Source organism: Aotus nancymaae, unplaced genomic scaffold (genome assembly GCF_030222135.1).
Source record: "Aotus nancymaae isolate 86718 unplaced genomic scaffold, 86718_ANA_hifiasm-v0.15.2.pri h1tg000051l, whole genome shotgun sequence".
In the NCBI taxonomy this organism is placed as follows: Eukaryota; Metazoa; Chordata; class Mammalia; order Primates; family Aotidae; genus Aotus; species Aotus nancymaae.
Window position 1 is genome coordinate 16740420 of NW_026988465.1, and position 26198 is coordinate 16766617.

Sequence of the window (26198 nt, forward strand, 5' to 3'; positions counted from 1 at the left end):
AAAACTCTAGCACTTTATCATAATTCCCCCTTTCCAGAGAGTGGACACATTACCTGAGTTTCACCTCCCCAAAGTGCACTCCTCAGCAGCTCAATATTGTGCTTGAAGCATACTTATCTGATGCTCCAGCATACTGAAATGAGCCAAAAAAGAAAAACAGGTCCAGCCCATCTGCCAGGTTGGGAAGGGAAGAAAGCACATAGGAAGAACTTGGGCACCCATGTGAAGGAGAAAACAAACAGAGAATGTTCTGGAAATGGTAAAGGGTTGGAGGTGTTATTAATGGTAGTATATGAAGCAGAACCTATATCTCCATGGTGCAGGGGCCATGGGAAGAGACTGGCGGACATTGTTTGAGGTAGAATAAAAATGAAAATTGTGCATTTAAAAAATTTTGTGGTAGCACCATACACCTCAATGGCCTCACTTTGTATGTCATAGTCTATGTTTTAGGGTACTTGTTTTGGAACTGGATTTCCTCCACTGTTAGTAGGCAATATGCCCCAGTTTCTCTCAATTAAAGATAATTAAAAAAATAAAAAGACAGAAAAAGGAAACATCTTTCACAGCTACAGTCTGACTGGCAATGCATAAAGCTTACTCTGCAGTCGACCTTGCCCAAGGTGGTAACTGGAAACCAGAAAGGGCAGGTCTCAGAGCTGAGGCAACCATGAGCAGCTTCCTGGGACAGAAGCCCTTTCAGCCACTGCCAGAACCACAGGGAGTGTCCACAGCCTCATTCTCTGTGCCCCGGATGACTCCCCTGCTCCCCTACCCTTTTTCATTTTTTTTCTTTTTTCTTCTTTCTTTTTCTGGCAGAAGAATGGGGGTGGGGGGTCATCTGGTACAGCCTCAACTTCCTCCTCCTCCTGCTGAGCCTGGGCAGCAAGACAGAGGAGGCAGCAGTGGCTATGGCAGCCTGAGGGGTGGGATGATGCATTCAGAAACACAGGATCAGCAGAGAGATTAGACTGTCAGCCTCCGAAGCACTTTCCTGCTCAAGAGGAGATAAGCAGGAAAAGGTGAATGAGAACACTAGTCACGGCAGATGGTGCATGAGATTTGGAGAAGAGCGGGGGAAAGGTTGTGGGTGTGGGAGAGGGGGGAGTTTGGAGGGGTGCTGGTGGATTGAGCAAAAAGTGTCAGCAGGTAGTGTCTGGGCCCAGCCACTGCCCTTGACCAACCACCTGGGTCCCCTGCAGGAGGCTAGGTTGGACAGAAGGGAATCGACTGGCCCTTTCTCGATTCTGAACCTGGGCAGATCCAGGGGCTCCAGCATCAAGCACATGAGGCTAAGATTATGTTCTGGTCCCAAGTCCCCTTCACCCAATCCAAGGTCACAGATTCTACCCCTAAGCCAGCCAGCCATGACAACCCCATGGAAATCAAGACAGTGCCTGATACCTAGTGGGCATTCCACACTTACTTACAGAAGTAAATGGAATGATGCTTCTCTCAACTCACTTCTGGGAAAACAATTCCAAGCATACAGTGGCAGTTCTTGTTTTTAAACAAAGTGAAGCTGAGAGAGGTAATTAAAGCCAAACTTACCCCTGTAACAAACGTTTCAGATCCTTTTTCTCATAAAAAGCCATCTTAGGTGGAAGTCCCAATAGGCAGAGCAGGTAAAAATAGAGTTGTTTTGGCTGGACCAAGAGTGGGCACACCCCACTTTCCCACCACCCCTTGCCTTCTCTCCTCCAAGTTGTCCCCAGATTCCTATCAACTCCCCAGGACTCAGGAGAGCACAATTCAAAAATCACTGCTCCAAAACTTACTGAGATCAAATGGCAAGTGTCAGTGCCTTGAACAAGATTGACTGAAGACAAAACCAGAGTCATACAGAACACCTCATCTTTAAAAGGGGAGAAAGGATGCAATGACAGCAGAAAAACTCAATTTAAAAATGGGCAAAAAATGTGAATAGACATTTCTCCAAAGAAGACAGACAACTCGTCAGTAAACAGATGAAAAGATGCTCAACATCACTCATCATTAGGGAAATACAAACCAAAACCACAAGAAGCTACCATCTTAGGATTACCACCATAAAAAAAAGAAAGAGAGAAAGAGAGAGAGAGAAGGAAGGAAGGAAGGAAAAGAAAAGAAAAGGAAAAGCAGGGATGTGGAGAAATTGGAAACTTTATTCACTGTTGGTGGGAATGCAAAGTGGTACAGCCACTGTGGAAAATGGTATGGAAGTTACTCAAAAAAATTAAACACAGAATTACCATATGATTCAACAATTACAGTCCTGGGTATATATCCAGAAGGATCAAAAGCAGGTACTTGAAAGGATATTTGTACACTCATGTTCATAGCAGCTATTCGCATTAGCCAAAAGCTGGAAACAACTCAAGCATCCCTTAAAAAAAGGGATAAACATACTATATACATACAATAGAATATTATTCAGCCTTGAAAAGGAAGAAATTCTGATACATGCTACACCATGAGTGAACTTTGAGATCATTATGCTAAGTGGAATAAGCCAGCTCCAAAGGACAAATACTGTATAATCCACTTACATGAGGTACCTAGGGGAGTCAAATTCATAGAGATAGAAAGTAGAGGCTGGGTGTGGTGGCTCACGCCTGTAATCCCAGCACTTCGAAAGTCTGAGGCAGGCAGATCACAAGGTCAAGAGATTGAGACCATTCTGGCCAACACAGTGAAAGCATGTCTCTACTAAAAATACCAAAATTAGCTGGGTGTAGTGGTGCACACCTGTAGTCTCAGCTGCTAGGGAGGCTGAGCAGGAGAATTATTTAAACCCAGGAAGCAGAGATGGCAGTGAGCCGAGATTCCACCACTGCACTCCAGCCTGGCAACAAAGCGAGACTCTGACTCAAAAAAGAAAAAAGAAAAGAAAAGAAAAAGAAAGAAAGAAAGAAGAATGCCAGTTACTAGGGCCTGGAAGAGGGGGAATCTGGGAATTATCGTTTAATGGGTACAGAATTTCAGTTTTGTAAGATAAAAAAAGTGCTGTAGATGAGTCATGGTAATGGTTGCACAACAATGAGAATGTACTTAATGCTACTGAGCTACATACGTATAAATGGTTCAAATGGTAACTTTTATGTTCTGTGTATTTCATCACAGTTTAAAATGTTTATAAGAGAGAGGAGATGAAGGAAACTGTCTGCCTGTCTGAGGACTGGGCCCCAGTGCTAGGTGGTTATTTTTTATGGTTACATCCCCGAACCAGAGAGAACCGTCCACATCATGCATACAACAGCCTCTGCTTCCTCATCACATTCTTTCTCAAACTCATGGCTAAGAGGGCTCAGTTTGAATCTGTTGTTTTGGTCAGGATCCATTGCTGCCATTAATTGCACTTGCGTGGACAAAATTTGAATCCTCCACATTCTCATTTTAAATGGATTCCAGCCTCTTTACTTCCTGTCTTAAGGAAAGCAGACAGGTACCATTTGACCTAAGAGTAGTCTCATGCTAGTCCCTTTAAGTAGTCTGGATATACCCTCTTCTGAAAAATATTGACCCTTTCTGCTCACTCAGCCCAAGCAGAACAGTAAGAATGAGGATTCCAGCTTGCTGGCATCATGTGTTATATTAACATTATGTTAATTAACTGAAAAGCCACACATTGATTTTTCTTGAGAGGTTCCAAGGATCAAATATCAAGGCATGGAGTCAGCTAAGCCTAATTTACTAATGGATTTTTAACTTACATGGAGAAAAAAGCTTCAAGGGAAAGGCAATTTTCCATGTGCCAGAAGAAATGAAGGACTTACCTTGTCCAATTGATTTAGAGAATTTCCACATTCTAAGAAAGCCAAGAAAATATGTTTATAAACAAGTATCTTTCTACAAAAAATACTATTGTAGAAAAGGTCTAATGGAAAGAAACATTCTTAAAACATGAACCCAAGTTCAACTAATATTGAATATCTGGGAATGGTGGATCAGAATGGGCATAATTCATCAAACTTGGGCAGTCCAATTTAGGAATTGGACTGTCCAAATTTCTCCCTAGACACTTCCTTTTACTCATAGTCATTACCATCATCCCTTAGGCTGGTATCCAAAAACCACAGTAGGGTGGGGGCACAAAGAGTGTAAAAATTCCAGTTACAAAACAATAGGCTCTATCAACAAACAGGACACATCCCTGGTACCACAGTCTCAAAAATTTTCTCCAGCTCAAAAAGATACCAGGAGTTTTTTGTGAATATATTATGACCTTTCAGCATGCTTCCTATGGCTCTAACACTGTCATCTTGCCATACTTGTGTCACTCCAGTCCTGACTGAGGGAAAGTTTCCTTCCCGGCTTTGTCAGAGACTGCTATGATTCACCAGAACCATTTCCTCTTTCCCCACAGCACACAGTTACACTACATTTCCCAGCCTCCTTTGCAATTGCATGGCCATGTGATTGAGTTCCAGCCAAGAGACTGTGGGAGGAAGTGATGTTCACCACTTCCTGGCCTGGCCCATAAAACCTCCATATTCCCCTGCCTTCTTTTTCTCTTCCTGGTTGTCAGTGCCTGGGGCAACTTTGGAGGCCACATATTGAAGATGCCAGAACGTCTGTCAGCCTGGGTGGAGCAAAGTCTTCCCTATCACCTATCATCCTACCACCCAGTTGAAGACCACTACTGCCACACACCAATGGGTCTGGGTAGTTTATCTATTATGGCCAGAGGCATATAGCAAAGCATGAGTTTCAAGACCCTTCACTTTCACCACTCCTTTCAAAGAACATGGAAAAGGCCCTGCCGATGAGCTCTGGTAGTGGCTGGGGCATTTTTGGAATCTGGTTAAGGGAAGTTTATTTTAGATTTTTTAATGGGATCTATTTATCTAGATCAAAATCACTTCCAGATACGTTATTACCCTAGCTGTACCAGTATAGAAACGGCTTCCAGGAATTCTCCTACTGCCTTTTGTGCCAGTTCACCTGGCATCCAGATGTGAAGGAGCAAGAACAGAAGCTTTGACTCAACATGTACAGGTTCTAAGGTAGAAGGGAAGAATAAAATATGAAAAGTAGCATGTCAGAAGCTTCTTTGTGGAAATATCTTGTAATCATAAGACATGTAAACATGTAAGCAGAGAATTTGGCTCACATCAATACTTAGTAAAAGCAAAGATTGTCCTTCTGTTTCTTATAAGAATCACTCAAAATATAATTTTTCAGAATTCTTGTGTTTGTTGAGCACCTGCTGTAGGAATGCTACAAAAAGTACGTTGCTGGCATTGTTCTCATTTATTTATTCATTCTAATGATCAATAATTGAGCATTGATTTTGATTAATCATCCTAAAAGAAAGGCCAAATTACGTTTTCATTCTCTCTAAAGAAATTGATATTATAAAATCATTGTCACATAAATACATAAGAAGGCATGCCAACAAAGAAAGGGAGAGAAGAAGGTATTAGAGAGATGTGTTATATCCTTAATAAAAATATGTTATTACTTTTCTGAGCTTTGTAATATTTGTCAGATTTTTAATGTAACATATTATGATTTACTGTATTAATCTAAAGAAATATTCACTTTAATATCAAATTTTATATTTGTAATTGTGTATTCTTTTTTCAAAGAGAGGCTGCAACATTTTATTAATATAATCTTTAGGCCCCACCAAACCTAAGTCCACCCTGACACAGCAGCTAGCATCACCCTGCTAACATGCCTTCTGCACTGCCCAGAGTTACTAGGTCTTATAGGGCAACAGCTCTTACTCGTAGTGCCCTAGGGCATCTCCAGGGATAGACCTCTTTTCTTCCTCACACCAGTTCCCTTCTAGCAAGGAACATCGTGAAGATTCTTCGAGACAGAGTTGGAAGGCAATATGAAGACACTTTCTCATCTGTACTCACAACGATTGCTCCTTTCCTTTCAACCAACATTCCTGGACTCAGAACGAGCACCTTTGTTCTAGCTCATCGTTAGACAGGCACCAATTGTTGGGAGCCAATTGTCAGATTCAATCAAACCACTCATTGTGCCTCCCCTGAGCTTGTCAGGCAAGTCCACACTGGCCTGTCTGCCAGTTAAACCCCCAGACATGCCCAAACACATCTGAGGCCACAGCAGTTACCAAGTTTGGCCTTGGCTTCAAGTCTTTCTAGCCAAAAAGTTCTACTAGGTAATGAAATTGCACTTGGTCTTATGGAAGTGTGAGCAGGCCTCCTCCCCATGTTATAGAGAAGGGAATTGGACTTTGGAGAGTATAAGTGACTTTCCCACGGTCACATAACCTATAAGTCACAAATTTAGTGCTGAAAACCAAACTTTCTGTCTCTAGAGTCTGTGTTCTTGCAACTAAGCTCCTCTGTGTCCCCTGGGTCTGTTGAGATATACAGCACTGACTACAGAAGGGCCTGGCAAGGTGAGGATGCTAAAACATTAGCACAGCTGTAGAGAGTTTTCAGGAGATTGGGAGCTGTATTTTTCTTTAATAGGAAAAAAGGGGTTGGCACCTTCCACCAGTAATAAGCATGAAGTTGGCTATTTCTTCTCTGACCCATATAATCTTCAACTGAGAGGAAATCAAATAGATGGCCCTATAATGCTTTTCTGCTTAAATAATCATCGGTAGTATACAACCAGTACAACAAAGTATGCCTTCTTTTTCCATAGCACAGTTCACAAAAATACCAATATGTAATCAAAGCTACTGTTCACCTACATTACAGATTAAAGAGTGATTTCCGGCCAGGTGCCGTGGCTCACGCCTATAATCCCAGCACTTTGGGAGGCAAAGGCGGGCGGATCACTTGAGGTCAGGAGTTTGAGACCAGCCTGGCCAACTTGATGAAACACTGTCTCTACTAAAAATACAAAAATTAGCTGGGCATGGTGGTGGATGCCTGTAATCCCAGCTACTTAGGAGGCTGAGGCACAAGAATCACTTGATTGAACTGGGGAGGCAGAGGCTGCAGTGAGCCGAGATTGTGCCACTGCACTCCAGCCTGGCAATAGAGCAAGACTCAGTCTCAAAAATAAGTAAATAAATAATAGTAAAGAGTGGTTCCTAAAGCTATTGCATAAAGTGTACTTGAAAGAAGGGTAGGATGAAAGGAGCGGATCTGATTTTAAACAAAAAAGACTGCTATGGTCTGAATGTGTTCCCCAAAATTCATGTGTTGGAAACTTAATCTTCAGTGCTGCAGTGTTGGAAGACAGGGCCTTTTGGGAGGTGTTTGGATCAGGACTCTATTCTCCTGAATAGATTAATGTCATCCTAAAAGAGCTTGCAGGAGTGAGTTCACTCTCATGCGCGCTTCTGCCATGGGAGGACACAGCATTCATCCTCCCCCTTTTGCCCTTTCACCTCCGCCACCCGAGGATGCTGCAAGAGGGTTCTCACCAAACTCCCAACCTGCTGGTAACTTTCCAGCCTCCAGAGCTGTCAGGAATAAATGTACGCTCTTTATAAATCATCTAATCTCAGATACTATGTTACAGCAGCACAAAATGGACTAAGAGACTGAGCAGCTTTAATCTATTAGCGGCATAATTCACAGCAGAGGAGATGACTCTGGCTTGGGCGCATTTCTTGACAGATCTCTGGTTGAGAAAGGTGAGCCTCAGCACCATTCTACTGCTCCCAGGGCCACCTAAAAGCAAAGATGCAACTGGAAAAGAGCTGTGTGTCTGCGTATGAAAATAACAGGATGTTAGGGGTTGCTCACTGCCAGCTTGAGAGACTGGGCTGAGGTGTATGAGGGAACCAGGAAGGAGGAAGGAAGAGAAACAGAAGAACATTCTGGAGGAGAAGAAAGGGGTTATAAGTAGAAGCTGAAGTGGGAGATGCTGGCTCAGTAAGAAATGCCCTGAGTCAAGAAAAGGCATGGAATCTTTAAGACACAGAAATCTGCAATTCATTAAAGATTTTTCTTGCAGCACATTGCATGGTTATCACCTTCAACCCCCTCCTCTCCCCTAAAGCTGCCAATAACGTTCTGTTCTCCACAGCAGCCCTTGCTGGGACACTTTGGGGAGAAGGGTTGGGCCCTGCATGAGAAGAGCTATCCAAGAAGAGAGGAGCCTTAGGAGGCGAGACAGCTGCTTCACGATGGCTTCCAGGACTGAGGCTTCTCTGACAGTCCGAGGAATATCAAGAATACTTCCAGAAACATACGTGATGGAGACTCAAACCATCTAATCTGGATACTAAAGGATGACCAAATAATTTTGCAGGAAATGGGGATGTCTGGGATGCATACACCTAATATCAAATGGCTCACTAATAAGACTGATGTCTGTCTTTGAGTCTTAGCCTGAATCAAAAGACATCATGCAGGAACAGAAGCCCAGAGATGTAAAAGATTAAGAGAACTGGCTAGTGGCAAGACTAGGGTTAACTCAAGCAATCTGCCTCTCTCTGTTCACAGCCCTTCCCAAAACACCATCTGTTACTGCTGAATTGTGTCTCCCCAAAATTCATGTGTTAAAGTCCTAACCCTCAGTACCTCAGAATTTAACTGTATTTAAAGATAGGTTCTTTAAACAGGTAATTAAATTAAAATGAGGTCATTAGGGTAGGCCCTAACCCAATATGATTGATGCCTTTTATAAAAACAGAACACGAATGTGTACACAGGGAAGACCATATGAAGACATAGAAGACAGCTGTCTATAAGCCATGGAGATAGGCCTGGAACAGACCCTTCCCTCCTGGTCCTTAGAAGAAACCAACCCTATTGTCACCTAGGCCTCAGACTTCCGGCCTCCAGAACCATGAGAGAATAGACTTCTGTGGCTTAAGTACCCCCAATCTGTGCCCCTGCCAATCTGTGACACTTTGTTACGGCGGTCTCAGGAAACCAGTATGCCCTCCTATCTCCTGTGTGGTCGATGAGGTAACACAAGTGCTGTCCCCACGTGTCAAAGTGACAAAGAAAAATTTCAAACTATGAAAAAAAATCCTGGATTCATTTGCATTTTGCATTTTGAGTAATTTGATCCACCAACAAACTGGATTTACTCCATATGTACAAAGCATTTTTGCATAGAAACTTGCAATTTCAACAAATAAAACCATATTGCAGGCTAAACAGGAAAATGACAACAATCTATGCTCTCTTTTGCACTTGTCTCCAGGAAAGCAAAATATTTGCATGGTTTAGGAATATAAAATATTTATTTTGAATTTCATTTAATAGTTAATTCTATATTTCTAGAGATTTTTACATGGTGTCTAATTCTGTGAAACCTAATTCATCACCCAGCAGCTTAGAGTAGTGTGGAATAGTGGCAGCATGTTCTTTGCCATATTGTCAAGATGTTTGTTGGTTAGGGGTCCATATTATTTATGTCTGTACTTTAAAATTAACCTAGGTATTCATCACGATTTTTAGAATTTATCAATATCAAAAAGACAGTGTAAGAAGGAGAGGGTACCCACAGAACAGTATACTTGGTACAACTCTTATTGAATTTTAGCTAAAAGGAAATGTGGTATGTGACTCAGAAAATATATAAATTGGCTGTGCACGGTGGCTCATGCGTGTAATTCCAGCATTTTGGGAGGCCAAGGCAGGTGGATCACGAGGTCGGGAGATCAAGACCATCCTGGTTAACACAGTGAAATCCCGTCTCTACTAAAAATACAAAAAAATTATCTGGGCATGGTGGCAGACACCTGTCATCTAAGCTACGCAGGAGGCTGAGGCAGGAGAATCACTTGAACCCAAGAGGTGGTGGTTACAGTGAGCCAAGATTGCACCACTGCACTCCAGCCTGGGCAATAGAGTGAGACTTTGCCTCAAAACAAAAAAAAATTTATTCAGAATATATAAAGAACTCCTGCAAATCATAAAAAAACAGAAATCACAAAAGAATTTCAGTTTGCTAATAAATATATGAAATCGCAGCAACTTTATTAGTAACCAAGAAACGCAAACTGAAACCACACAAAATATTTTCCACTCACCCAGGTGTCAAAAATTAAAAAGAATGGTCTGTTAAGTTTAAGGCAATACAGCTCCAAAACTGGGAATACTATATGTTATCATAGATTCCATTTTAAAAATGAGGCATCTGATGCTTAGAGACATGAAATGATTTGCTCAAAATTACTTACTGTAATAGCTAGTCCAGAACAGTGGCCTCCTAGCTGTCAGTTTAGCCTTGGAAATAAGAGATATCAGAGTAAAAATTTTTGGTGGCATACTGTAATTCCTAAAACAGCAAGACCTATCATTCTACCCCATTTATCCTTGTTAGTAATAGTGTTGGTACATTACTTTATATAACAGATTATGGAAATGGAGAATTCAATTTTTCTGATCACATATATATAGATCTATATATGCTGTGATGTACATATAAGTGACAAATATGTTACATATGTGATGTATAAATATATACATCATAGCATATATGTCTATACATAAATCATTGCGATTGATCATTCTGTGAAATAGCTATATCAACCATTACATGAAAGTATGTATCCAAAGTACATAGAAACGTTTTCACTTTTAAAAACTACATTTTTAATCATTTCATAATATTTCATCACATGATAGGATATGCCGTAATTTATTCAACAAATCCCCAACATTGGACATTTGGTTGGTTCTTTTCTTCCTTACTCATGTTATTTCATTTACCATCTTGATAAACAAATAAATCTATATTCACTGGTTATTTCTTTAGGCTACTCATTGAAAAGTAGAATGCAAACCAAAGGGTGAAAATGTTTTTAAATATTTTGATCTATATCAGCAAGCTCCTTTTCAGAAACGTTACAGAAATGAACACACCCACCATCAATGTATAAGTGTTATCATTTTTAAACAAATAATGTGATTGCAGAAAAATTTACATTTAAAATGTTAGTGTGTTAACTATTAGGGAAGTTATACATTTTTGCAGGCTTATCAACCCATTTGTGTTTTCTCTATGTGAGAAAATACTTCCTCTGCCAGATTGCTTTCAGAGGTCTCAGTGTCTTTTCTGGCCATCTGAAGACACTTTTTAGACATCTGAAAGATTTGCTTTTGTTCATCATATTTGTGGCAAATTTTTTTTCCACATTTTGCTGACTTTTTACTTTTTCATTGAGGAGCTTCTCTGCAAGACCAATAGCTCTGTGCTCTTCATCTGTAGCAAATTCTTCTCCAACCCCAATGCTGCCATTATGGGTCCAGGTTCTCAGTATCTAAATATTACCTCTCCATAAGAGCCTTATAAAGATCGCCTTGGCTACCTCTTTCCTCCCAGACCCATCCTGCTTCATAGAACTAGATTTCTTATCCTAAAACCCTTTTGAATCATTTTACATGTAAAAGACATGAGTTGCTTACAGGCAGTATGAATGAGTTCATGCTGATGCACCTGCATTTGCTTATACAGAGGATCAATATATTTTCTACCTCTGTCCAGATTAGGCAAGAGTAACAACTTAATTTACTCCAGATACCTCTGCTAAGGACTCACTGAATCCCAGAGTTACTTAAGCAGATTTCCCAAAACTTCTCTCTATTTTCAAATCTACCTATTGGTTGGGTCAAAGGAGCTATCCATTCTCATTAACTCAAATGAAAACCTTTTCTTTCTTCATCACTTTCTTCTCAAACAGCATGAAAGACTTGTCCTGCTCTGATCTGTCCTTTTCTCAAACCAGTGTGTGTGTTTGTTTTTTTTCAAAATAGCTAGAAGAAAATAATTCAACTATTTTCAGAATAAAGACAAATATTTAAGATGAAGGATATTCCAATTACACTGACATGATCTTTCCAAATTACATGAATGTGTAAATTTATCACATAACCCCAAAATATGTGCATCTATGATGTATCAATAAAAATTTTTAAATCAAATTAGTGTTTTTAGTTACACATCTAAACAGCTAATCAGAGGCACTCATGTGCTTGGATTTCTTCACCATCTCTCTTCACTGTTCTTGAGAATAGACTATAGTTATCTGTTCTGCCAAACATCAGAGACACACTGTCTCCTTTGGAGGGTCGTCTCTAGGTCATTCTCATGAAAGGAGGGAGTTCAGTTGAAGTGAATGTGACAGCCAGGGAGCTGGTCTCAAAATAAAATGAGTCCCTGGGGTCAACTCACCAGGGTGCCTGTAAGTGTCTACAGAAGCAAAAAAAAAAAAAAAAAAAAACTCTTCAAGGACAGACATGGAGTTGGCAGCAAGGGTCCTTCAGATGAATGCCCCCTACTCTGCAGCCTGTGACCTCTACCTCTCCACAGACAGTGTCTGAAGAGGTCATCACCCATGCTTTCACAACGGAAGACACAGACTTTTCCAGTTCCCAGAAGAATGTGAGGCTGGGGCATGAGCGTCCTCCAAGTTCATTACCCTGTCTCTTCTGTCTCCAGCCCCTCACAATTAGGGTACGGGGGAGGGTCTGACTAATAAATTTGAGTCATATAACCTTCTGGAAATGCTAATGAGAAAGAGTAGGGCCCCAGGAAGCATCAAAATGCTGACATGATTAGGGATGTGTTTGAACCTGTGCAAAGCAATGTGGCATATTTATCAGGCAATTTTCCAAGCATGCTGGGTCTCCTTGAAGGTGCAACAAACACATGGGCTTCTGGAGATCAGACTCTTGTGTTTAATGGCAAGATTGTTTTAAGTTTCTTTTGCTCCCCTAGCTCCTGCTACAAGTTGACCAAGGAGGTACAAATGTGCTTTTTCTTTGGAATTGGTTTCTTTAGGGAGGAGTGCTAACGGGGCAAGAAAGTCAATGATTAACTCTGCTTTCTTTTAGCTCTTCTTTGCTTTAAGTGCTTCATTCATGCTTTGCTCGTTTCCTGCCTTTACTCCCTTCTTGTTCAAGCCATTTTCCACCATCTCACGGAATCACAGAACTTAGAACTGGGCAGGACCTTAGAAACCAACCCAGTTGCCTCACTGCACAGATAAGAAAACTGAAGCCCGCTAAAGTGAAACACATTGCCCCAAATTACACTTTTAGAGAGCGGCAGCGTGCTCCACACCCAGAATGCCCTTGCCACCAGCCAGCACCAACCAGAGGAGCAGCCAGCACAGCTTTCCTGGCCGCTCTCTGCTCTGCATCCCCTCAGCACCTTGAAGTCTGCGTGGCCCAGATGTCAGTGATGGATGGGAACACAGTGACGGGATGGAGTCCTGCTCTGTTTCACAAATCAGAGCAAAAAGAAACCCGCACCTTGGACAGGTCCCAGAAATCCTCAGTCTGCACTCTCCGGGTTCCAGCTTCTGAGGCTTCTAAGCGATCCTCAGGCAGGGAAGTATATTTTGCACAGAACTCAATGATAAGTTATGTGTTTTTCTTAAAGAATTCAGAATATTATCCCTTCTTCATCCTCCCCTTCAAGCCAACAGAATATATATATGCACATATAGTTTTTTGAGATGGAGTCTAGTTCTTGTAGCCCAGGCTGGAGTGCAGCGGCGTGATCTTGGCTCATTGCAACCTCCACCTCCCTGGTTCAAGCGATTCTCCTGCCTCAGCCTCCCAAGCAGCTGGGATTACAGGCATGCACCACAATGCCCAGCTAATTTTTGTATTTTTAGTAGAGACAGGGTTTCTCCATGTTAGCCAGGCTGGTCTCAAACTACTGACCTCAAGTGATCTGCCCACCTTGGCCTCCCAAAGTGCTTGGATGACAGGTGTGAGCCACTGCACCCAGCCATGTGAATATATTTTTATAGACAATGATGGCAAAGCAGAGTAGCTAAAATCTTAGGGCTCTGGAGTAAGACAGATTGGAGTTCAAATTCTAATTCTGCCACTTACTAAGTGAGTGACTTTAGATAAATCGTTGCCTCTCTTATGACTCCATTAGCCCCTCTACGATGAGATGGTAATAGCTATACCTACTTCAGTAGGTTGTCAGGAGAGTTTATGAGAACCTATATGTGTGTGCTACAGAACATCTGTGTACACACGTGCACAGGCACATGCGTGCCCACACATGCACACCCCAACTATATAAACCACTTAGTACAGTTCCTGATGCCAATGTTCAGCAAAGGCTAATCGTGATTATATTCCTAAAACTAAAAAGTCAGACCTTATTATTCATCCATCTAACTGGTTTATTGCATAGACTAAAATCCATCGGACAAGGAGGAGGTGGCTTTTAATTTATTTCCAAACCACAGCTTTCAAAAACATTTCTTGAAATACTTCCTCTCCTAGTCTTGAGAGCCTCTCAGCTACAAACCCTTTTAGCCATCTGTCCTACTCAGAACAGTTCCATTTTAATAGTTAGGACTCACTTTCTGGCTTCAGAATGTTAATGCTCCTCTAACTCCCATTCCCAGCCTACCCTCTTCACCAGCCCAACGTGATCCTAGAATCCTTGCTTCTCTCACCCGACTCTTCTAGAGGTTCCTCCTTGGGGGCCTCCCTCCAGGCCCCAGCACTTCCCCTAAGCTATTGCCCCATTACTCCTTAAATTCCCTTCTTCCAAGAATTCTAGGATTTTGCTTAAATGGGCTACATCTACCTGGTTGGTGAAGTGAGGGTTAAAAGATAAGCCTGGTGATTCTCAGTCCCTAAAATGGGATCTTGGCCCCTCCCCCGGCTGCTGTCCTGTGAAGCAGAGGTGCTTGGATCCACTGTTCTCATCATCAGGGTGTTAGGCAAAATCCTAAGGCAACAGGAAACATCCCATTTCATATCCTGCCACACGTGTTTCTTCTGGGAACCAGATGAAAAGGAATGCTTCTCCGTAAGCGCTAATGCAGATCTTTCTGGGTAGCTCTAGGGGGACAGAGACCACAAACCTCTGTTTCCTATGAAAGATGACAAAGGGAAGCAGGAAGAGTGGAAGAGTTTCAGCCTTTGACTCAACCCCATCACTGTCTGACTTTGGCTGCCTCAGAAATTTCTTCCAACCTAACCCATTACACAGCAGAAACCTCTGAACACCTTGTTAATCTGTTGGGATAGCCTGGGATGTGTACCAAGAAATGGCTTCATGCTTTAATGATTCAAGTGTTTGATACAATTCGTATGTGTATGAAATACTACCACCATCATGGGTATCTCCCAAAGTAAGAACACCTTTTGTTCATTCATTCGACACATATTTATTGTTTACTATGTGCCAAATTTGGGGGCTAAAACAGAGATAAAGATGATAATAAATCCATGACAGAGCAAAGAGATAGTTCATGATGATAGCGCTCATAGAACTCTTAGTCTAGAGTCAGACAATAAACTAATAAATCAATCATTGCAAATAGTAAGAAGGAAATAAAGAATTGCTGCTATAGAGGATGATGCGAAAACCTACTTACATACAGTTACAGGGAATGGTATTAGATTGATGCAAGAAATAATTGTGGTTTTTGCCATTACTTCAAAGCTTTTGCCATTACATTGAAAGTAATGTCAAAAGCCACAATTACTTTTGCACCAACCTAATATTTAAGCTGAGAGATTACAGAGGGAATGCCCAATGACAGGGAGGGGTGAAGGAATTCTAGGCGGAGATTTCAGTATGCACAAAAGACAGAGGAAGAAATGCAGTTGGCCTGCTTGAGAAATGGAGAAACTGTGTGTCTGGAGCACAGTGAGAGACAGTGGAGACCATGGAGGCGGCCAGGTGAGCAAGGTCTTACAAATGATGGAAAGGCACATAAGTCTTTCCAGGTAAGGCCTGTAAGTAATGACCTAAGTCTAAGTGCGATGGCAAGCCAGTGCTGGGTTTTAAATAAGGGAATTTCCTAACTTGCTTTTAGACATTGTAGTAGGATGAATGGCGGCTCCCCACAAAAAATGTTATGTCAAAGTCCTAACTCCAAGAACCCATGAATGTGACCTTATTGAGAAAAAGCATCTCTGCAAACGAAATCAAGTTAAAGATCTCAAGATTAGACCATCCCGGATTAACTAGGTGGGTCCTATTCCAATAGCAAGTGTCTCATAAGAAACAGAAGAGAAGGCAGACAGAAAAAGGAGGCCACGTGAAGATGGAGGGAGATCAGAGTGATGTGGCCACAAGCCGAGGAACGCCTGGAGCCAGCAGAAAATGGAAAAGGCAAGGAAAGATTCTTCAGAGCCTTCAGAGGGAGCATCGCCCTGCCAACATCTCAATTTTTGCCTTCCAGCCTCCAGAACCGTGAAAGAATGAATGACTGTTGTTTCAAGCCCCCTAGATTGTGGCATTTTGTGATTGCAGCCCTAGGAAATTAACACAGACACCACTGGAAACTGGCGCCTTCCCCTGAGCCACCTCGGAGTGCGGATGTTGGAGATTTGGCAAGTAGTTTGGAATTCAGCCATAGGAGGTTAGAACTGGGAATTTGTTAAAGATCTTCCCAAAGCTGCAAAACTGTATCTCTATTTTAGCCAAGTTGAGAACTTTTCATCCATCAACTGCCTTGTGCCACACTACTGGACAATTGTGAGAGAATTCATTCTCTCTTGAGACGCTGACAGTAACAGCACTGTGTATGTGTGTGTTGTCTATGTGTGTGTGCCAGCAAGCACGTGTGTGCCCATGCAGGAGTATATGTGGGTATGTGTGTCTAGGTGTTCATTTGTGCATGAATTTTGGTAGAACTTGAAGGAACTGGGCCTGCCTTTTCATTCACTTTGGCCACTAGGGAGAATTCCGTTAATAGGAATGTCTCTTCAGCGGGCAGAGGAGGCAAGTGGACCAGAACAAAAGCAAGAGAACACAGAACTGAACCATCCCTGGCCAGAGAGGCAAATCACTAACCCTTAGTCTCTCTAGTGTCATAACGTGAAAGGACTTGCCATCTCATGCTATCCCCACTGTTTTATTTGTCTTCTTTTATAGCATTCTTTCTTCTCTTCCTCCGCTTCAGACAATATTCCGTTTAATGGCTGAATTGAAATTGGCCATGAAAAGAATCCAAGCAAATGAGCTCAGAAAAGAGCTCACTGCACAAAAGACAAAGTGGAGGAGGGAGAGGAACGAGCTGAGGGGGGATGTGTAGGGACGATGCTATAGAAAGAGGAGGTTTTGGCTCCAACACTGTTGCCATAGGCAGAGTGTCCCCATACAGCTCAGCTGTCTTCACAAAGCTGGTTTTTGCTTCACCCAATAGTCATTTTTGTCAGATCTCCATCTCCGGCCAGCGACTGAATACCACAGTGCACAGAAGAGGCATGCCAGAACTGGAGGATTCCCCAACCTGGAAACAAGGCCAGCGCTGTCGCATCCTGTGGCAAAAGCACAGACCGAAAAAATGCTGCTCGGTCAACCCCTCTCATTCTGTTCAGGCCACTGGACACAGCTTTTGCCAGCTCCAAATTCACTTTTTGTCCAAAGAATCAATACACCTATTGAGAGGGTGTCCAGGAATGGCCTTTCCTCTGTCCCTTTCTGGTGCTGCCAGGCAGAAAGCCCAGCAGGCTCTGTTTTGTTTGCTGAGCTCCAGCGACAGGAGGACTGGACCACATGGGGTCCCCCCAGCCCCCCGCCCCACATATCCGCATTCAGCACTCTTGCTCTGCTTCCTTGTCCTCTGCCACAATAGTGGTCCATTTATTGAGCACCCACCTGTGCACAGCCCCATGCTGAGTACTGAGGGAAGCAGGATAAAGGGAATAGGAGTTTCAAGTTTCCACAGAATTTTCAAATAGCAGTATCCAGAAACCTGTGTGGATGAAAGATTCTAATCACCAGGTACCACCTTCGCCTCTTTTTAGAAGAGGGTCTTCTGCCTACAACCTGTAGGCAAACTGTTTTTACACCCTAGTCCTGCAAGTATGTATAGTTACAGATTGTGTAGTGTCTACCTGCTATTGTTTTGCATGTTTGTGTTTTGGGTGACTTACCCTTTCTCATTGATTTATATTTCTTTTCAACCCCTCTCTTCTCTCCAGCATCACTGCTCAATTTTCAGTGATAAAGACATATCTTTATGCAGTCGTGCACATTCAAATATTTGCATTTTCCATTTTTTTGTTAAAAAATGCATTCATATTATATACATTTCTTTGCCCTTTGTTTCCTCACTTAATGCATAATGAACATTCCCCTGTAGTTAATGGATATAGTTCTAAGGTCCTTACATATTTTTTTGCAGGTACATTGTATTCCAAGGTTAGATATACCTCAACTTACTCAATTATGTCTCTACCAATGGTCACTGAGGTTGATTCCAGTACGAATACCGCCACTAGGAACATGCTTAGTAAAAAGACCTTGTTCATATGTACCTAAATGTTGAGTTTGTGTTTCTATAGAATAACTTCCTACCAAGAGCATTCCTAGGTCAATTACATGTATTTACATTGAAATAGATGTTGCAAGCTTGTTTTCCAAAAGACAGGCACCGTTTCTCATTCCCACCAGCAACAAAAGAGAATGCCCTTTTTGGACCTCCTAGACCACAGAGGTTTTAGTGTTATTTCTTCATTTTCTTGGCAAACAGTTGAGTGAATAAAACTGAAATTACATCAGCTCATCAACTTACATTTTCCTGACGACTATACAGATTGTTCAGCTTTTCACAGGTTTATCAAACTCTTTGCTTTTCTATTCGGATGTTAAATTATTTTTTTACAATGAATATGAGCTTTTACATGTGTTGGATGCTGACCTTCTATTATGCTTTTCACTGTGTAAAGTTTATCATTTGCCTTTCTTGTGTCTTGGAAGTAAATGTAATCTTACATATGTTTGGAGATATAACACATATATATATCATAATTTCTAAGCCGGGTGCGGTGGCTCACATCTGTAATCCTACCACTTTGGGAGGCCGAGGTGGGTAGATAACTTGAGGTCAGGAGTTTGAGACAAGCCTGGACAACACAGTGAAACCCTATCTTTACTAAAATCACAAAAATGAGCCGTGCACAATGGTGGTAATACCAGCTACTCAGGAGGCTGACGCAGGAAACTCTTGAACCCGGGAGGCAGAGGTTGCAGTGAGCCGAGATTGTATCACTCTGCACTCCAGCCTGGGCAACAGAGCAAAACTGTCTCAAAAATAAATAAATAAATAAAATAAAATAAACAAAATTGTTGTCCAGCTTAAAAAGGTCTCTTCCCCACCTGAAGCTATCTAATATTATGTTAATGATGCTATGTTACAATAATATCTAAGCTATGCTATGATAATATCTAGTATTACTTCATATTATCTTATATTTTCTTCTTAAAATGTTTATTTATATTTAAACCCTCACCCTATATTATAAAATAAGGATTTTTTAAACTATGGTGTGAGGAAAGGGTACAACTTTCTTTTCTTCTCAGTAGACAATAATTTTCCCAGCACCATCCTTTAGTCACTAAATTAAAAACATCACCACTGTCGCAAACATAATTAGCCTTTGTCTCTATTCTGTTCCATTGATCTCTTTGTATTTTCTCATGCCAGTATTCCAGTGTTTTGGTAACTGTGAGTGATTATAATTCTTTATATACCAAGTCTTGCCTGCTCATCTCCTCCATAATTTTCTTAAGTATGCATAATATACAATTTACATTCCTAAATAGTATTTTCTGTTCCCTTCTGTTTCTGTCAAGCTGAAGGTTAAACATCTGTATATCAGTGTTTTGCTGTCTGGTTAGAAAGACACTTTGTGCTTATAAAGTAGGGTATAAAATCGAGGGTCCCCGAAGTCCAGTTCACTACAAAATTTCTGGGCTGAAAAGCATTCATTTTGCAAAATTTTGCACCTTAGCCCCAAATATTATCTTTAATCTTTATAACTGGAAAAATTGAAGAACACATATCCGTAACAACACACAAATGCATGGGAATATGGTCTCCAGACCACACAGCAAATACAGCACTGCAAGATTCAGCCAGATGAAGGACACAGAGCAGGCACAAGCACAGGTCGGTTCCTTGGTGGAGGTGAGGCTGGAAGAACCTTGCAAGAGGGCGACATGAGGAAGTCATTGCGGGCTGAGTTCCACCACTAACTGGATCAGAAAGCACCTTGACAAGCCACCCAATCTGGGCTCCATTTCTTCACTAAAAAACAAGGTGGTGTCACCTGACGGTGAGTGCAAATCCCAGCTTAGCCCCTCCTTGAGTTACTTGGCATTTTTATTTATGCTTTCAGTTTCTTCATAAATTTAAGATAAAAGTAAGATCTCACAAGGATTTGTGAATAAGATAAACTAAGGGGTATCAAATAATCTGCATAGTGCGGGCAAATAGGAAGCACACACTGAATATTATTACGACAGCTACCACTGTGTGTCTAGAGACAGCTTCCCCAGGCCCTGCCCCTCTGCTTCATGGGGAGGGGTTGTGGAGCAGGTCGGATTCCTGGCCTCACTCCTGGTTTACCTACAGAATTCCATTTTCTTTGTCTAAAAATTGGGATTCTTTGAATAGATGCCCCCCAAACAGCCTGAAAGCTGGCAGGCTGGATGGCCGCAAGTGTCATTTTCAGCTCTAACACGTCAATTACCTCTCCACCCTTCCCAGTCATCTGGCTATGATAAGGCCTAAGATCTTGGCCTGAGCTTATTTAAAAAATCATGATATTATCATGATAATTCACCCGAGGATAGTGATCCTGAGCAGACTTGGGGTGTTTAAATTCACCTGCACAGACCTAGACTCATGCTCTGTAACTTTATGAGGGGTAAAAATGTCACACACACCCTAATAAAAATAACCACCACAGCATAAACAAGCAAAACTTGCACAGTGCTTACCGCCTGGTACTTTTCTAAATACACAACCCAATGAGGTAGGTAGAAATCACGGTACAGAAAGAAAAAACATTGTTTCAGTCATACATCTATTAAGTAATAAAACGGAGACTTGAACCCTGGTAATTGGGCTTCAGAATCTTCACCTCTGCATCACCTTGACTCTCCACAGTTTTTCCTTTAGTCAACCATTTTTTTTTTTTAAGCTCCATTTGACCCAGAAGCTCTGTCTCCAGCCCCCAGCTCTTCCGCTCCTCTTGATGGGCTACAGCTAGCATTGTCAGGTATGCAGCTTTGCCTGTGTATGTGTGACATTCTGACATCCTTTTACTACTTAATAAGGACTGATGATGTGCCCTGGGTCAGGCACCATTTAAATCTTTACATGCCTCCCCCCCTTTTTTTTTTTTGAGATGAAGTCTCCCTCTGTCACCCAGGCTGAAATGCAATGGCATGATCTCGGCTCACTGCAACCTCCATCTCCCAAGTTCAAGCAATTCTCCTGCCCTGGCCTCCCGAGCAGCTGGGATTACAGGTGCCACCACCATGCCAAGCTAATTTTTGTATTTTTAGTAGAGACGGGGTTTCACCATGTTGGCCAGGCTGGTGACCTCAGGTGATTCACCCACCTTGGCCTCCCAAAGTGCTAGGATTACAGGCATAAGCCACCACATACCTTTTTTTAAAACTGATTCTCACAACACCCCTATGAAGTAAGCACCATTATTATCTCCATCTTTCAGCTAAGAAACTTAAGTAGTGTCCAAGGACAGATAGTTAGGAAAAGGCAGAGAAGGACTCAAACGGAGGTCAGGCTGATTCCAAAGGCTCCGCTCTGAACCACTAGACTGCACTTCCCCAGAGAACAAACCTATAGAATATTCCAATTACTATGTAAAGTAAATTTGGCACAAGCAGAGCTGAGCATCTCTTCTCAATCAGCTTCCCAAGGGAGTGGTACTGCATCCTCACCTGCCCCAGAAGCAAGAAGCCTTGGGCTCCTCCAGAACTGCCCACTGCTGCACTGTCTTCAGTCACAAAACCAATATGCATGAACACACGGCTGCCCTTTCCTCCCTCTCCTCCCACAGACCTAAAGCTGTGGTCCTAGAGCTGGACACATGTATGCCTTGCAGCTGAAAGCTACATCTATGCAGTCACCTGAGAAATGTATTTTGATGATGACTGTGCTGTATGACTAAGTAACATTTACTTATTTCTCTGGTGGCGGCTTAGGCAAAGGTCCTTTACTTTCTCTTCACATGCATGATTTCCAGAAAACTTTTATACCTCAAGTAGCAAATCTGGGGAATAAATTTTTACCTGGATGAGACATGTTGAGTAAACCACTAATCCAAAATTTTGGACTTACTTAATTCTATGTAGTTAATTTTTTTGTAAAAAGTATCCTACTGCGTCATTCAAGAAAGTTGTCCTTCTCAGATAAGTATTGATGAGTGAATTTTACAGATGTGTTCAAGTATGACGCATTCATTTCTTTAAAAAACTCATAGCGTAGGCCGGGCACAGTGGCTCAGCCTTGTAATCTCAGCATTTTGGGAGGCTGAGGTGGGTGGATCACCAGAGGTTGGGAGTTCGAGACCAGCCTGACCAACATGGAGAAACCCCATCTCTACTAAAAATATAAAAGATGAGCTGGGCGTGGTGGCACATGCCTGTAATCCAAGCTACTAGGGAGGCTGAGGCAGGAGAATTGCTTGAACCTAGGGGACAGAGGTTGCAGTGATGCGAGATTGCACCACTACACTCTAGCCTGAGTGAGAAGAGCAAAACTCTGTTTCAAAATAAATAAATAAATAAAATGGAACAGCTTTTACATCTTTTTATTATGAAATGTACTTTTTATTTCTACTTACATAGTCTTAAACAAAAATGCACAAACAGGTATTTCCGAGTTCCTTAAAAAAATGCAATAAATGATTTTGCACTGACAACTTTAACACAATGGAGTTTACACACAGGAAAATCAATCTTTTCATGTCAAAAATTTCAACTGCTCCAACAAATTCCAGTAATTCGGAGCTTTGAGAATGATCTTGATCAAAACGGAAACCTTGACTTTATGTTAATCTACATTCAATGTGGGCCCCCTTAGACTTTCAAAAACAATTTTCTACTTCTCTGAATGGTGGCCCCATAATTTACATCTGGTGCTGGTCAGAGGAGACAGGGATGGTCTGTCTGTGGGCCTGACCATTACACCCCAGGGACAGGCCCAACAATGTCCAGAGCTTCTCCATGCAGCTGGAACCAACATTCCTCTTTCCTTTCTAAGTCTATTATTTTTTAACATATATTAAGGCTAAAGATAAATGCTGGCAAATCTTACAATTAACAAAGAAATTAGTTATATGGCCGTAATAATCAAACCAATAAACATTCATTATTTCTAATTACAAGTCTTTTGGAAATGACATTGTGTTTGCATTTCATGTTTGCATTTTAATTGTTATATTTCATACCAGGAGCCATGATGAATAAATACTTTCTTGATGGAATTTAGTTTGCATTCTCCTTTCTAATCTTGAAATTCCCTCTATGGTACTTCTAAGAGGTGGTCTCCAGCTTGAGCTTGAATTTTTTTTTCTTTTCTTTTCAGACAGAGTATCATTCTGTTGCCCAGGCTGGAGTTTCAGTGGCATAATCTCAGCTCACTGTAACCTCCACCTCTGGGGTTCGAGAGATTCTAATGCCTCAGTCTCCTGAGTAGCTAGGACTACAGGCATGTGCCACCATGCCTGGCTATTGTATTTTTGGTAGAGATGGGGTTTCACCATGCTGGCCAGGCTAGTCTCGAACTCCTGAACTCAGATGATCCATAAACCTCAACCTCCCAAAGTACTGGGAATACAGGCATGAGCCCCGCCCCCAGCCTAATGAGAGAGAATTTACTACCTCATCATTTGCCGTAGTTTTAATGAGCTAGTATTTACCGTCTTTTATCCCCATTGAGGGCTAAAAATGATGTGTAATGTTCTTTCCACGTGAGAGTCTGCATGAGTGGTACGCATATTATCAAGAAAAATTCCGTGGGCCTGTATAAGGTTACTTTGCAATAATATCTTAGAAGTCCAGAATATGAGGCCATTAGACCACAAAGATCCACTAAGTTCACAAAAATTACATAGAGAAATTTTAGAAATATACCCCCAAAATGTTAAAAAGCTACCTAGTGGGGTAAATGTGAAAATAATGGGTGTGAGATTTTACACGATTTCTTTATATTTGACTATTAAGCTATACAAACATTATCACATGTTCAAAAAATTAACTAAAAATATTAAATAAGTTTATTTACTATATAACCATTGTGAATTTTCTCTGGGCATAAAACATCCAAAAGAAAATAATTTCCACTCTTAGCATAAATTCCCACTTTATCTTATATGTTGTTTCTGGGATTGGAGTTGAAACAGAAGAGGAATCTATTATGTCCCTGACACCAAAATTTACCAGTCATGTTATTTTTGCTATAATATTTGTCTAAGTAAAATACATTGCATCTAGGTGAACATTTCCTCAGAGGAAGTGATACTATCAGAGTTTCCCAGAAAGGCATTGCCTGCTACATGATTTCACTAGGGTTAAATCATGTGTCATAGTTAATTTCGTGTGTCCACTGGCTGGGCCACAATGGTTAAACATTATTCTGCATGTTTCTGTGAGAATGTCTCTGGTTGAGATTTACATTTTAATCAGTGGATGTCTGAGTACAGCACATTATCCTCCATAATGTGGGTGGGCCTCATTCAATCAGTTGAAGACCAAAAGAGAACAAAAGGCTGATCTCCCCTGAGTAAGAGGAAATTTTCTACTAGCAAATGGCCTTGGGACTTGAAATGCAATGTTGGCACTTCCTGAGTCTCCAGTCAGACTGCTTCTTCCATTAGATTTTGGGTTTGGCAAGCCTCCACAATTGTGTGAGCCAATTCCTTAAAATAAATCTTGACAGACAGATAGGTAAATCGATAGATAGGTAGGGTAAGTAGGTAGACAGACAGACAGACAGATAGATAAACAGACACACACACATACATGCACACACTATTGGTTCTGTTTCTCTGGAGAATACTAATAAACCATTCAATTGATTCATTCAACAAACTATGATTCGATACCAGTCACGTGCCTGGTATTATGTTAGTTGCTGATGACGCAGGACAATTAAGACAGAGTCCTTGCCATCAGGGAGCCCATGACTTGAGTGAGGGGACAGGCATGTAAGCTGGTAGAGTAAGTGTTGCGGGCACTACCCTGGTAGCAGCAGGGACCCCCAGAAGGAGTGGTTGACTTGGAAGGTGGGGGTGAAGACAGCTGCCTAGGGAAAAGCACAGCCAAAATGATCTTTTGCTTCTTTTTGGTGGAAGGGGTGAGCAGCAATGGTCTGCAATGCCTGGAACCCCTGCCTGCTGACCTGGAGTCACCCGCCCTGCTTGGTGCCTATGGCCTGACGGTCACACAGGGCACAGGGTAAGAACATGATGGGGCCCATCTGCTGGGCTTTGAATTTATCAGATAAGAGCAGTCCAATAAATACAAGGTAGGAGCAAAATGAACAAATCATACCCTTTTTTTCTGTTTTTCTGACCTTCTTTCAAAGTTACTAAAATTTTTTTGATAACTACCATATTCTCATGTTTACAGACATCTAGCTCAAAGTATATTGAAGCAATATTTATTAAGTTCACTTATCAGATGTATGCATTTAGAAACCGCACTAAAACAATTTATTAATTTTTGAATGGAGACTACTGGTATGCTTATTCATTATTCATTTATTTATTTATTTATTTATTTATTAAAGTTTTAAGTAAGAGAAAAAAAAAACTATCTGCCACTTTCCCTTTGCCATAGTGCTCTTATAATCTATGTAATGCAGGATGTAAAATATACTCATGGCTACTTACTTACGTGGATTATTAGTTGTGGCATCTTATATTTTTATTTTAAAATGCATGAAAATGTACATTCTTATCTACAACTCATGAAAGGAAAAATTTTGTATTAACAAAAAATTTATTTTTAATACCCCAGACTAAAGATTTCCCCAAATCAAGATCAGATTCATTGAGGCACAACTGGAATTTGAAGCAACAATACACAAACAAGATTTGGAAAACAGGAAACATAAGCTGTTTGACAGCAGGCTTTGATGCTGATTTTACAAGATGTAAATTCTACTCAACACATGAAATAAATGCGAATAAAATATTCTCTAGGCAGTCTTCTGAGGGTCATACGTGAAACAGGACTGGGAGAAAGCACAGCAGCCCTGACATCACAGATGAAATAAAATATGTGTTTTCCAGCTGTGTCATCCCTGGCTCCAACAAGGGAGACAAGTCTGTATACCCCAAAGACCCGGCCAGCACCAGGGCAAGCAAGGCCCAGGCTCTTTCTGGCCTAGGAAACCCTTCCTTAGACCCGGCCCTTCTGGCCCAGTTAGAGCACGAAATGCACTGGACATTTGTTTCAATGATAGACACAATTTGGTAAAAGAATTCAAACTCTGATGTGGAACCAGGCATTCACTGGAGAAGCTGTGCTGCAGGTAAGCACATGCTGTCATTATCACAGTG